The sequence below is a fragment of the Engystomops pustulosus genome, chromosome 2 (genome assembly GCF_040894005.1).
Source record: "Engystomops pustulosus chromosome 2, aEngPut4.maternal, whole genome shotgun sequence".
Taxonomy (NCBI): domain Eukaryota; kingdom Metazoa; phylum Chordata; class Amphibia; order Anura; family Leptodactylidae; genus Engystomops; species Engystomops pustulosus.
Window position 1 is genome coordinate 807660 of NC_092412.1, and position 15192 is coordinate 822851.

Below are 15192 nucleotides of genomic sequence, written 5' to 3' on the forward strand. Positions count from 1 at the left end.
TGCTGCTGCTCCTGATCCCTCCTCAGTAATACCATCCTTCTGCTCCTCCTGATCTCTCCTCAATAATACCATCCTGCTGCTTCTCCTGATCCCTCCTCAGTAATACCATCCTGCTGTTCCTCCTGATCCCTCCTCAGTAATACCATCCTGCTGCTCCTCCTGATCCCTCCTCAGTAATACCATCCTGCTGCTCCTCCTGATCCCTCAGTAATACCATCCTGCTGCTGCTCCTGATCCCTCCTCAGTAATACCATCCTTCTGCTCCTCCTGATCTCTCCTCAATAATACCATCCTGCTGCTTCTCCTGATCCCTCCTCAGTAATACCATCCTGCTGTTCCTCCTGATCCCTCCTCAGTAATACCATCCTGCTGCTCCTCCTGATCCCTCCTCAGTAATACCATCCTGCTGCTTCTCCTGATCCCTCCTTAGTAATACCATCCTGCTGCTTCTCCTGATCCCTCCTTAGTAATACCATCCAGCTGCTTCTCCTGATCCCTCCTTAGTAATACCATCCTGCTGCTTCTCCTGATCCCTCCTTAGTAATACCATCCTGCTGCTTCTCCTGATCCCTCCTCAGTAATACCATCCTGCTGCTCCTCCTGATCCCTCCTCAGTAATACCATCCCGCTGCTCCTCCTCATCCCTCCTCAGTAATACCATCCTGCTTCTGCTCCTCCTCATCCCTCCTCAGTAATACCATCCTGCTGCTGCTCCTGATCCCTCCTCAGTAATACCATCCTGCTGCTCCTCCTGATCCATCCTCAGTAATACCATCCTGCTGCTCCTCCTGATCCCTCCTCAGTAATACCATCCTGCTCCTCCTCCTGATCCCTCCTCTGTAATACCATCCTGCTGCTCCTCCTGATCCCTCCTCAGTAATACCTTCCTGCTGCTGCTCCTGATCCATCCTCAGTAATACCATCCCGCTGCTCCTCCTGATCCCTCAGTAATACCATCCTGCTGCTCCTCCTGATCCCTCCTCAGTAATAGCATCCTGCTGCTGCTCCTGATCCATCCTCAATAATACCATCCCGCTGCTCCTCCTGATCCCTCCTCAATAATACCATCCCGCTGCTCCTCCTGATCCCTCCTCAGGAATGTCATCCCGCTGCTCCTCCTGATCCCTCCTCAGTAATACCATCCTGCTTCTGCTCCTCCTGATCCCTCCTCAGTAATACCATCCTGCTGCTGCTCCTGATCCCTCCTCAGTAATGTAATCCTGCTGCTGCTCCTGATCCCTCCTCAGTAATACCATCCTGCTGCTCCTCCTGATCCCTCCTCAGTAATACCATCCTACTGCTCCTCCTGACCCATCCTCAGTAATACCATCCTGCTGCTCCTCCTGATCCCTCCTCAGTAATGTCATCCTGCTGCTGCTCCTCCTGATCCCTCCTCAGTAATACCATCCTGCTTCTCCTCCTGATCCCTCCTCAGTAATGTCATCCTGCTGCTGCTCCTGATCCCTCCTCAGTAATACCATCCTGCTGCTCCTCCTGATCCCTCCTCAGTAATGTTATCCTGCTGCATGTCCTGATCCCTCCTCAGTAATACCATCCTGCTGCTGCTCCTCCTGATCCCTCCTCAGTAATACCATCCTGTAGCTCCTCCGGATCCCTCCTCAGTAATACCATCCTACTGCTGCTCCTTCTGATCCCTCCTCAGTAATACCATCCTGCTGCCTTCTGATCCATCCTCAGTAATACCATCCTGCTGCTGCTCCTGATCCCTCCTCGGTAATACCATCCTGCTGCTCCTCCTGATCACTCCTCAGTAATACCATCCTGCTTCTCATCCTGATCCCTCCTCAGTAATACCATCCTGCTGCTCCTCCTTATCCATCCTTAGTAATACCATCCTGCTCCTCCTCCTGATCCCTCCTCAGTAATACCATACTGCTCCTCTTGATCCCTTCTCAGTAATACCATCCTGCTGCTCCTCCTGATCCCTCCTCAGTAATACCATCCCACTGCTCCTCCTTATCCCTCCTCAGTAATACCATCCCGCTGCTCCTCCTTATCCCTCCTCCGTAATACCATCCCGCTGCTCCTCCTTATCCCTCCTCAGTAATACCATCCTGCTGATGCTCCTGATCCCTCCTCAGTAATGTCATCCTGCTGCTCCTCCTGATCCCTCCTCAGTTATGTCATCTTGCTGCTCCTCCTGATCCCTCCTCAGTTATGTCATCCTGCTGCTCCTCCTGATCCCTCCTCAGTAATACCATCCTGCTGCTCCTTCTGATCCCTCCTCAGTAATACCATCCTGCTGCTGCTCCTGATCCCTCCTCAGTAATACCATCCTGCTGCTGCTCCTGATCCCTCCTCAGTAAGGTCATCCTGCTGCTGCTCCTGGTCCCTCCTCAGTAATACCATCCTGCTGCTACTCCTGATCCCTCCTCAGTAATTCCATCCTGCTCCTCCTCCTGATCCCTCCTCAGTAATACCATCCTGCTCCTCCTCCTGATCCCTCCTCAGTAATACCATCCTGCTCCTCCTCCTGATCCCTCCTCAGTAATACCATCCTGCTCCTCCTCCTGATCCCTCCTCAGTAATACCATCCTGCTGCTCCTCCTGATCCCTCCTCAGTAATACCATCCCGCTGCTCCTCCTTATCCCTCCTCAGTAATACCATCCTGCTGCTCCTCCTTATCCCTCCTCAGTAATACCATCCTGCTGCTCCTCCTGATCCCTCCTCAGTAATACCATCCCGCTGCTCCTCCTTATCCCTCCTCAGTAATACCATCCTGCCGCTGCTCCTCCTTATCCCTCCTCAGTAATACCATCCTGCTGCTGCTCCTGATCCCTCCTCAGTTATGTCATCCTGCTGCTCCTCCTGATCCCTCCTCAGTTATGTCATCCTGCTGCTCCTCCTGATCCCTCCTCAGTAATACCATCCTGCTGTTCCTCCTGATCCCTCCTCAGTAATACCATCCTGCTGCTCCTCCTGATCCCTCCTCAGTAATACCATCCTGCTGTTCCTCCTCCTGATCCCTCCTCAGTAATACCATCCTGCTCCTCCTCCTGATCCCTCCTCAGTAATACCATCCTGCTGCTCCTCCTGATCCCTCCTCAGTAATACCATCCCGCTGCTCCTCCTTATCCCTCCTCAGTAATACCATCCCGCTGCTCCTCCTTATCCCTCCTCAGTAATACCATCCTGCTGCTCCTCCTGATCCCTCCTCAGTAATACCATCCCGCTGCTCCTCCTTATCCCTCCTCAGTAATACCATCCTGCCGCTGCTCCTCCTTATCCCTCCTCAGTAATACCATCCTGCTGCTGCTCCTGATCCCTCCTCAGTAATGTCATCCTGCTGCTCCTCCTGATCCCTCCTCAGTTATGTCATCCTGCTGCTCCTCCTGATCCCTCCTCAGTAATACCATCCTGCTGTTCCTCCTGATCCCTCCTCAGTAATACCATCCTGCTGCTACTCCTCCTAATCACTCCTCAGTAATACCATCCTGCTGCTCCTCCTGATCTCTCCTCAGTAATACCATCCTGCTTCTCATCCTGATCCCTCCTCCGTAATACCATCCTGCTGCTCCTCCTAATCACTCCTCAGTAATACCATCCTGCTTCTCATCCTGATCCCTCCTCAGTAATACCATCCTGCTGCTCTTCCTGATCCTTCCTTAGTAATACCATTCTGCTGCTCCTCCTGATCCCTCCTCAGTAATACCATCCTGCTTCTCCTCCTGATCGCTCCTCAGTAATACCATCCTGCTCCTCCTCCTGATCCCTCCTCAGTAATACCATCCTGCTGCTCCTCCTGATCCCTCCTCAGTAATACCATCCTGCTGCTCCTCCTGTTCTCTCCTCAGTAATACCATCCTGCTTCTGCTCCTGATCCTCCCTCAGTAATACCATCCTGCTGCTCCTCCTGATCCATCCTCAGTAATACCATCCTGCTGCTGCTCCTCCTGATCCCTCCTCAGTAATACCATCCTGCTGCCTTCTGATCCATCCTCAGTAATACCATCCTGCTGCTGCTCCTGATCCCTCCTCAGTAATACCATCCGACTGCTCCTCCTGATCCCTCCTCAGTAATACCATCCTGCTTCTCATCCTGATCCCTCCTCAGTAATACCATCCTGCTGCTCCTCCTGATCCATCCTTAGTAATACCATTCTACTGCTCCTCCTGATACCTCCTCACTAATACCATCCTGCTCCTCCTCCTGATCCCTCCTCAGTAATACCATCCTGCTGCTCCTCCTGATCCCTCCTCAGTAATACCATCCTGCTGCTCCTCCTGTTCTCTCCTCAGTAATTTCATCCTGTTGCTGCTAATCCCTCCTCAGTAATGTCATCCTGCTGCTGCTCCTGATCCCTCCTCAGTAATACCATTCTACTGCTCCTGTTCTCTCCTCAGTAATGTCATCCTGCTGCTCCTCCTGATCCCTCCTCAGTTATACCATCCTGCTGCTCCTCCTGATCCATCCTCAGTTATACCATCCTGCTGCTGCTCCTGATCCCTCCTCAGTAATACCATCCTGCTGCTGCTCCTATTCCATCCTCAGTAATACCATCCTGCTGCTGCTCCTGATCCATCCTCAGTAATACCATCCTGCTGCTCCTCCTGATCCCTCCTCAGTAATACCATCCTGCTGCTCCTCCTGATCCCTCCTCAGTAATACCATCCTGCTGCTCCTCCTGTTCTCTCCTCAGTAATGTCATCCTGTTGCTGCTAATCCCTCCTCAGTAATGTCATCCTGCTGCTGCTCCTGATCCCTCCTCAGTAATACCATTCTACTGCTCCTGTTCTCTCCTCAGTAATGTCATCCTGCTGCTCCTCCTGATCCATCCTCAGTTATACCATCCTGCTGCTCCTCCTGATCCCTCCTCAGTAATACCATCCTGCTGCTCCTCCTGATCCCTCCTCAGTAATATCATCCTGCTGCTCCTCCTGATCCCTCCTCAGTACTACCATCCTGCTGCTCCTCCTGATCCCTCCTCAGTAATACCATCCTGCTGCTGCTGTTGTGGTTTCTACTGCTGTGACGACACCTGCAGTGGATATTAGTGCAGCTCATCCTCTTCCTCTGTTGCAGGTTTCTCTGCTTTTAGGGACGTCTCTCGTTTGTCTCCTATGAATGAGACATTTTCCTAGAGACCGCAGTGTGTGAATCCATGACTTTTATAGTTAGTAATTCTTGTAGAACTTGTCTTACGTGCAGTTAATTGCTGTTAATTAGATAGACGCCCACAGATGCATCTATCAGGAAGCATGAGGATAATGTATGTGAGACAGTCAAGAGGGCGGAGCCTGCTGCTGGACAGGAATAACAGGCTCTCTATATAAATATAGATTATCAGTCAATGGATCCCCGCCCACTACTACAAGAGTAACCGGTCCCACGGACTCCTCCACAATACCAGACGGTCCTCCAGAAACATCACATAGAGCGAGACAGCCAGAGGTGCTCCGTCACACAGAGCGAGACAGCCAGAAGTGCTCCATCACACAGAGCGAGACAGCCAGAAGTGCTCCATCACACAGAGCGAGACAGCCAGAAGTGCTCCATCAAACAGAGCGAGACAGCCAGAAGTGCTCCATCACACAGAGCGAGACAGCCAGAAGTGCTCCATCACACAGAGCGAGACAGCCAGAAGTGCTCCATCACACAGAGCGAGACAGCCAGAAGTGCTCCATCACACAGAGCGAGACAGCCAGAAGTGCTCCATCACACAGAGCGAGACAGCCAGAAGTGCTCCATCACACAGAGCGAGACAGCCAGAAGTGCTCCATCAAACAGAGCGAGACAGCCAGAAGTGCTCCATCACACAGAGCGAGACAGCCAGAAGTGCTCCATCACACAGAGCGAGACAGCCAGAAGTGCTCCATCACACAGAGCGAGACAGCCAGAAGTGCTCCATCACACAGAGCGAGACAGCCAGAAGTGCTCCATCACACAGAGCGAGACAGCCAGAAGTGCTCCATCAAACAGAGCGAGACAGCCAGAAGTGCTCCATCAAACAGAGCGAGACAGCCAGAAGTGCTCCATCACAAAGAGCGAGACAGACAGAAGTGTTCCATCCCGAGGAGACAAACTCCATCACAAGGTGCGAGACAGCCAGAGGCACTCAATCACAAGGAAGGAGACAGCCAGAGGCACTCAATCACAAGTAGTGAGACAGTCAGAGCCTCTCCATCCACAGGAGAGAGCCTTTCAGACATGCTACATCCTGGGGAGACACTCTACATCCCAAAGTAAGATGGGCAGAGGGCTTCCTTCCTGGTGAGATACTTTGCATCCAATAGAGAGACCCTGTCAGATATGGTGCAACCTTTACTGAAGAGCCGAGCTCCAAGCAATAGAGTGAGACTCTGAGAGACACTCCAACCTGAGAAGATGCTTTTAGGCTTCCACAAGAGACAGCAGCCACGGATACAAAGAAAGATGTCTCATTATAGATAGAATTAGAGTCTGACTCCATCCTTCAGATGCTCTGGAGCCTCGGGATACACTGTCCATGGGCAGCCTGTCGAGAACTCTAAAAGAGACGTTTTTTGTGGTTTTGCTACCTTTAAGAGAGACATTCCATTATAAGGAGACAGCCATCATTCTCAAAGTGACAGTCATTGGGGGTTATGTCATATAGAGACTGCTGTGGAGCCATTCCTGTAATCCTACCTGCTTCTGGATGTTGTGGAGGAGAATACACCGACTCCATGAGAGACAGTCTGCGGAAGGATGGACAGTCTAGACCCTCCAATGAATCTGTAGAGGTGTCCTGTGTCCATCCAGGAGTCTGACATGGTTATTAATCTTCTCTAAGTGTGAAAACATGAAATGCTGAGACTAAGGAGAACCTGACTTCTCCAGTGACGGGGAAGGACACAAGACCCTGGAAGGTGAGTAGACGTGTAGACGTGTAGATGGAGGAGATGATGGGATGTGGTCTCCTGGGTTGGTTTTTATGGTTCCTCTATCGATTGTCTAGTATCTCCTCAGCTTGTCCCAGCAATTTCCATCTGTCATGTCGAGGTGCTGGGGATGTGACTGATGACGTGTGTGTAGGGTCTACATTATACAGTAACAGAGGTCGGACATGATGGTCATCCCTAAAAACAGGTCAAACATTGAGTTAGGAGAGCATACCCCCAACTAATGATGACCACCCACCATCGTATCACTATGTCATACCCCCAACTAATGATGACCACCCACCATCGTATCACTATGTCATACCCCCAACTAATGATGACCACCCACCATCGAATCACTATGTCATACCCCCAACTAATGATGACCACTCGCATTGTATCACTATGTCATACCCCCAACTAATGATTACCCACCATCGTATCACGTCATACCCCAAACTAATAATGACCACTCGCATTGTATCACTATGTCATACCCCCAACTAATGATGACCACTCGCATTGTATCACTATGTCATACCCCCAACTAATGATGACCACCCAACATCGTATCACTATGTCATACCCCCAACTAATGATGACCACTCGCATTGTATCACTGTCATACCCCCAACTAATGATGACCACTCGCATTGTATCACTATGTCATACCCCCAACTAATGATGACCACCCACCATCGTATCACTATGTCATACCCCCAACTAATGATTACCCACCATCGTATCACGTCATACCCCCAACTAATGATGACCACCCACCATCGTATCACTATGTCATACCCCCAACTAATGATGACCACCCACCATCGTATCACTATGTCATACCCCCAACTAATAATGACCACTCGCATTGTATCACTATGTCATACCCCCAAGTAATAAACTTTCCAATCTTCCATCTTTATACCACCTAGAGCATCATCTCGTCAGCTCAGGGTGGAGGATTGCGCTTGTTGTGTCCAGGGAGGAGGGAGCTAAAGTAATAACATGACAATAAGATGGTGATGGGTGCTCTGTTATGTATGAATGTGAAGTTCTGGGGTATGATAAGATGGTGGTAGATGGTCTTTGTTGTATGATGGTGACACAGACCACAACTGACCATCTTTACACCAAACTGCATGAAAGTGGAGGAGAGCAGAAGTAACAGGAGATGACTTGGTGATGTTAGGGGGACATGTATTCTATGGAGGAGGAGGACTTTAGTGTTATCAGTAGATGGAGATATGACCATGATGATGGTGGAGCTGGTGACCTCATGACGGGTCACCCCATGGTGGGGGATGGGGGATCTTATATGTTAGATTATCAGGCTCATGAATACCTCATCACAACATCCGGAACACCCTATAAACCGTTAATGAAAGGTTTTTGGCCGAGTTTACGGCTCTGATTCACGGCTGTGACTGGATGTTTACCACGTGGAGCTGTGTGAACAAGTTATGTCACAGGGATCAGGCGAGGCCCGACCTGACACTGGCCTCCCCAAGATACAATATCCATGGCCACTGATATCAGCCTGGTGGGGGCGATGCTGGGGTCTATAAACTACACACCCTCCAGAATCCCCATACACATTGACTCAGTAGTTAAAGTAAATCATATAGGGGGAGCTCTGCATTTTGTAGGTCAAAAGATGAAACAGAGATATGAGGCATCTCCCACTATAAGTAACCAAACCCGAGATATTGGAGTCTAAGCCTATTGAATAACATACAGTAAACCCCACTTATCACACTAGAAAGGTGGAAGGAGGGACATAATAGGGAATGCTGGAGGGAAGGGGGTAGAACATGTAGTGGAAGGGGGGAGAAGAATGAAAGTAAAGTTGTCCACCGCACAAGTCCGGCCAGGTAGGCAGAGACGAAGGAAGGGTCATCATCCCGTTAACCAAGAGGCAAACTCCGAAGAACTATGGAAGTCAATCTAGGGGGACCAAATGGTGCTGACTCCAGAAATCTGAAAGTCTGCCAAACCCTCCATAGCTCTCATCTCTTCCATCCTCATTATATGGCCTGCCCAACCGCCCGAGAGTCAGGGCCTGCCCAACCGCCCGAGAGTCAGGGCCTGCCCAACCGCCCGAGAGTCAGGGCCTGCCCAACCGCCCGAGAGTCAGGGCCTGCCCAACCGCCCGAGAGTCAGGGCCTGCCCAACCGCCCGAGAGTCAGGGCCTGCCCAACCGCCCGAGAGTCAGGGCCTGCCCAACCGCCCGAGAGTCAGGGCCTGCCCAACCGCCCGAGAGTCAGGGCCTGCCCAACCGCCCGAGAGTCAGGGCCTGCCCAACCGCCCGAGAGTCAGGGCCTGCCCAACCGCCCGAGAGTCAGGGCCTGCCCAACCGCCCGAGAGTCAGGGCCTCCCCAACCGCCCGAGAGTCAGGGCCTCCCCAACCGCCCGAGAGTCAGGGCCTCCCCAACCGCCTGAGAGGGTCAGCTTCCCCATTAGCCTGAGAGCCAGGAGCTCACCATCAGACAGAGCGACTGACCGAGGCTTCATGGCATGTAAAATGCTGGGGCTGTATCTTCGGTGCCCTCTATATGTACCGATACTTCAGTGACCTCCTCCGCCATGTGATTCCGGTGAGGATATCATGTCTTGTTGGGCTTCAGATCTGGGTCGTTGCAGAATCTGGATCTTCTGGACTTGGATGAGGATCAGTCATTTCCATCTTCTCCTCCTCCCGCAATATTTGGAGGATTATCGGAGATTTGGCTGATAATCATGTGAGCGCCATGTTTGCTTGTATCAGTGAATCCTCTGCAGAGCATTGCATCTCTCCCTGGGGCTGTGTTTTCTCAGGGCTGAATGGTGTCTCCCAGGAATAGCAGCCGGTCCTGGGTCACCTCCCGCAGCTGGTCCTGGGTGGAGGAGACACCTGTGGCGGTGAGGACTATACAATCCTCCAGTGGAGGTCACGGTCACTGCCGCTCCAAGGCCTCCACACAATGCGCCTCATTCCAGGGCGTGGAGGCCTAACACAACACACACCCTCAGCCGCCCACATGGAGGAGATGATGGGGGTAGTCTTCGTCCTCTGGGATAAGCTAAGGCTGTTATATGAAGGAGGCTGGATGCTGGTGGTTGTAGTTCCCCATAGCCCTTGGAGTAATGAAACATAAACATGGAGAAGATGATGAGGAGGTGAGACATGGAGGCCCAGATCTCAGGGCGGCAGAGATGTTCTGCAGGGAGTCATTCCCTCCTGCACTGATCTACTACTGGCAGCACCACACACAGATTCCAGCTGAGGGGTGCAGGTCTCTCCCACCCACTGACAGAACACGCAGGGGTCTTCTCATCTGCTCATGAATACAGGTCACTCTGCTCCCAGGCTCCTGTAGGCCTCGCTCCTATGTCCTGACCCCTCACCTCCCTATAGATTTATCTCCGCCCCTTCTCTGGAAACTTCTGGAGAAGCAGCCAATCAGCAAAGAGGATCTCATCCTTCCCGTGCAGCCCCTAGGGGTATCCGGCCCTTGGGGGATAATACACCAATCCAACCCCCCCAATCCAAAGAAGAAAGAGGGAGACACCGACCCACCCATGTAATGTGCAGCCCCCATCCACAGAAGAAAGAGGGAGACACCGACCCACCCATGTAATGTGCACCCCCATCCACAGAAGGGGGAGACACCGACCCACCCATGTAATGTGCACCCCCCATCCACAGAAGAAAGGGGGAGACACCGACCCACCCATGTAATGTGCACCCCCATCCACAGAAGAAAGGGGGAGACACCGACCCACCCATGTAATGTGCACCCCCATCCACAGAAGAAAGAGGGAGACACCGACCCACCCATGTAATGTGCACCCCCATCCACAGAAGAAAGAGGGAGACACCGACCCACCCATGTAATGTGCACCCCCATCCACAGAAGAAAGAGGGAGACACCGACCCACCCATGTAATGTGCACCCCCATCCACAGAAGAAAGAGGGAGACACCGACCCACCCATGTAATGTGCACCCCCATCCACAGAAGAAAGAGGGAGACACCGACCCACCCATGTAATGTGCACCCCCATCCACAGAAGAAAGGGGGAGACACTGACCCACCCATGTAATGTGCACCCCCCCATCCACAGAAGAAAGGGGGAGACACCGACCCACCCATGTAATGTGCACCCCCCCATCCACAGAAGAAAGGGGGAGACACCGACCCACCCATGTAATGTGCACCCCCCATCCACAGAAGAAAGGGGGGACACCAACCCACCCATGTAATGTGCACCCCCATCCACAGAAGAAAGGGGGAGACACCGACCCACCCATGTAATGTGCACCCCCCCATCCACAGAAGAAAGGGGGAGACACCGACCCACCAATGTAATGTGCACCCCCCATCCACAGAAGAAAGGGGGCGACACCAACCCACCCATGTAATATGCACCCCCCATCCACAGAAGAAAGGGGGAGACACCGACCCACCCATGTAATGTGCACCCCCCATCCACAGAAGAAAGGGGGCGACACCAACCCACCCATGTAATGTGCACCCCCATCCACAGAAGAAAGAGGGAGACACCGACCCACCCATGTAATGTGCACCCCCATCCACAGAAGAAAGGGGGAGACACCGACCCACCCATGTAATGTGCACCCCCATCCACAGAAGAAAGTGGGAGACACCGACCCACCCATGTAATGTGCACCCCCATCCACAGAAGAAAGGGGGACACCGACCCACCCATGTAATGTGCACCCCCATCCACAGAAGAAAGAGGGAGACACCGACCCACCCATGTAATGTGCACCCCCCATCCACAGAAGAAAGAGGGAGACACCGACCCACCCATGTAATGTGCACCCCCACCCACAGAAGAAAGGGGGAGACACCGACCCACCCATGTAATGTGCACCCCCCATCCACAGAGGAAAGGGGGAGACACCGACCCACCCATGTAATGTGCACCCCCATCCACAGAAGAAAGGGGGAGACACCGACCCACCCATGTAATGTGCACCCCCCATCCACAGAAGAAAGGGGGAGACACCGACCCACCCATGTAATGTGCACCCCCCATCCACAGAAGAAAGGGGGAGACACCGACCCACCCATGTAATGTGCACCCCCATCCACAGAAGAAAGAGGGAGACACCGACCCACCCATGTAATGTGCACCCCCCCATCCACAGAAGAAAGGGGGAGACACCGACCCACCCATGTAATGTGCACCCCCATCCACAGAAGGGGGAGACACCGACCCACCCATGTAATGTGCACCCCCCATCCACAGAAGAAAGGGGGAGACACCGACCCACCCATGTAATGTGCACCCCCATCCACAGAAGAAAGGGGGGACACCAACCCACCCATGTAATGTGCACCCCCCATCCACAGAAGAAAGGGGAGACACCGACCCACCCATGTAATGTGCACCCCCCATCCACAGAAGAAAGGGGGAGACACCGACCCACCCATGTAATGTGTACCCCCCATCCACAGAAGAAAGGGGGGACACCGACCCACCCATGTATTGCGCTCCCCCCATCCACAGAAGAAAGGGGGAGACACCGACCCACCCATGTAATGTGCACCCCCCATCCACAGAAGAAAGAGGGAGACACCGAACCACCCATGTAATGTGCACCCCCATCCACAGAAGAAAGAGGGAGACACCGACCCACCCATGTAATGTGCACCCCCCATCCACAGAAGAAAGAGGGAGACACCGACCCACCCATGTAATGTGCACCCCCATCCACAGAAGAAAGGGGGAGACACCGACCCACCCATGTAATGTGCAACCCCATCCACAGAAGAAAGGGGGAGACACCGACCCACCCATGTAATGTGCACCCCCATCCACAGAAGAAATGGGGAGACACCGACCCACCCATGTAATGTGCACCCCCCATCCACAGAAGAAAGGGGGAGACACCGACCCACCCATGTAATGTGCAACCCCATCCACAGAAGAAAGAGGGAGACACCGACCCACCCATGTAAGGTGCACCCCCCATCCACAGAAGAAAGGGGGAGACACCGACCCACCCATGTAATGTGCAACCCCATCCACAGAAGAAAGAGGGAGACACCGACCCACCCATGTAATGTGCACCCCCCTTCCACAGAAGAAAGAGGGGACACCGACCCACCCATGTAATGTGCACCCCCATCCACAGAAGGGGGAGACACCGACCCACCCATGTAATGTGCACCCCCATCCACAGAAGAAAGGGGGGACACCGACCCACCCATGTAATGTGCACGCCCCCTTCCACAGAAGAAAGGGGGGACACCGACCCACCCATGTAATGTGCACCCCCCATCCACAGAAGAAAGAGGGGACACCGACCCACCCATGTAATGTGCACCCCCATCCACAGAAGAAAGGGGGAGACACCGACCCACCCATGTAATGTGCACCCCCCATCCACAGAAGAAAGGGGGAGACACCGACCCACCCATGTAATGTGCACCCCCCATCCACAGAAGAAAGGGGGAGACACCGACCCACCCATGTAATGTGCACCCCCATCCACAGAAGGGGGAGACACCGACCCACCCATGTAATGTGCACCCCCCATCCACAGAAGAAAGGGGGAGACACCGACCCACCCATGTAATGTGCAGCCCCATCCACAGAAGAAAGGGGGAGACACCGACCCACCCATGTAATGTGCACCCCCATCCACAGAAGAAAGGGGGAGACACCGACCTACCCATGTAATGTGCACCCCCATCCACAGAAGGGGGAGACACCGACCCACCCATGTAATGTGCACCCCCATCCACAGAAGAAAGGGGGAGACACAGACCCACCCATGTAATGTGCACCCCCATCCACAGAAGAAAGGGGGAGACACAGACCCACCCATGTAATGTGCACCCCCATCCAGAGAAGAAAGGGGAGACACCAACCCACCCATGTAATGTGCACCCCCCATCCACAGAACAAAGGGGAGACACCGACCCACCCATGTAATGTGCACCCCCCATCCACAGAGGAAAGGGGGAGACACCGACCCACTCATGTAATGTGCACCCCCATCCACAGAAGAAAGAGGGAGACACCGACCCACCCATGTAATGTGCACCCCCATTCACAGAAGAAAGGGGGAGACACCGAACCACCCATGTAATGTGCAGCCCCATCCACAGAAGAAAGAGGGGACACCGACCCACCCATGTAATGTGCACCCCCCATCCACAGAAGAAAGAGGGGACACCGACCCACCCATGTAATGTGCATCCCCATCCACAGAAGGGGGAGACACCGACCCACCCATGTAATGCGCTCCCCCCATCCACAGAAGAAAGGGGGAGACACCGACCCACCCATGTAATGTGCACCCCCCATCCACAGAAGAAAGAGGGAGACACCGAACCACCCATGTAATGTGCACCCCCATCCACAGAAGAAAGAGGGAGACACCGACCCACCCATGTAATGTGCACCCCCCATCCACAGAAGAAAGAGGGAGACACCGACCCACCCATGTAATGTGCACCCCCATCCACAGAAGAAAGAGGGAGACACCGACCCACCCATGTAATGTGCACCCCCATCCACAGAAGAAAGGGGGAGACACCGACCCACCCATGTAATGTGCAACCCCATCCACAGAAGAAAGGGGGAGACACCGACCCACCCATGTAATGTGCACCCCCATCCACAGAAGAAATGGGGAGACACCGACCCACCCATGTAATGTGCACCCCCCATCCACAGAAGAAAGGGGGAGACACCGACCCACCCATGTAATGTGCAACCCCATCCACAGAAGAAAGAGGGAGACACCGACCCACCCATGTAAGGTGCACCCCCCATCCACAGAAGAAAGGGGGAGACACCGACCCACCCATGTAATGTGCAACCCCATCCACAGAAGAAAGAGGGAGACACCGACCCACCCATGTAATGTGCACCCCCCTTCCACAGAAGAAAGAGGGGACACCGACCCACCCATGTAATGTGCACCCCCATCCACAGAAGGGGGAGACACCGACCCACCCATGTAATGTGCACCCCCATCCACAGAAGAAAGGGGGGACACCGACCCACCCATGTAATGTGCACGCCCCCTTCCACAGAAGAAAGGGGGGACACCGACCCACCCATGTAATGTGCACCCCCCATCCACAGAAGAAAGAGGGGACACCGACCCACCCATGTAATGTGCACCCCCATCCACAGAAGAAAGGGGGAGACACCGACCCACCCATGTAATGTGCACCCCCCATCCACAGAAGAAAGGGGGAGACACCGACCCACCCATGTAATGTGCACCCCCCATCCACAGAAGAAAGGGGGAGACACCGACCCACCCATGTAATGTGCACCCCCATCCACAGAAGGGGGAGA

General features: G+C 53.5%; 1 protein-coding gene across 1 annotated transcript in view; it reads left to right on the forward strand.

Annotated features, from left to right (window-relative positions):
* Nucleotides 1-5759: 5759 nt before the first annotated feature.
* LOC140117129 (FH2 domain-containing protein 1-like) overlaps nt 5760-15192 on the forward strand; it is a 37773-nt gene continuing 28340 nt past the window's right edge. The window contains exon 1 of the mRNA XM_072133576.1: nt 5760-6850. The gene's annotated coding sequence lies outside the window, so the exon portion shown is untranslated. The remainder of the gene's footprint in view (nt 6851-15192) is intronic.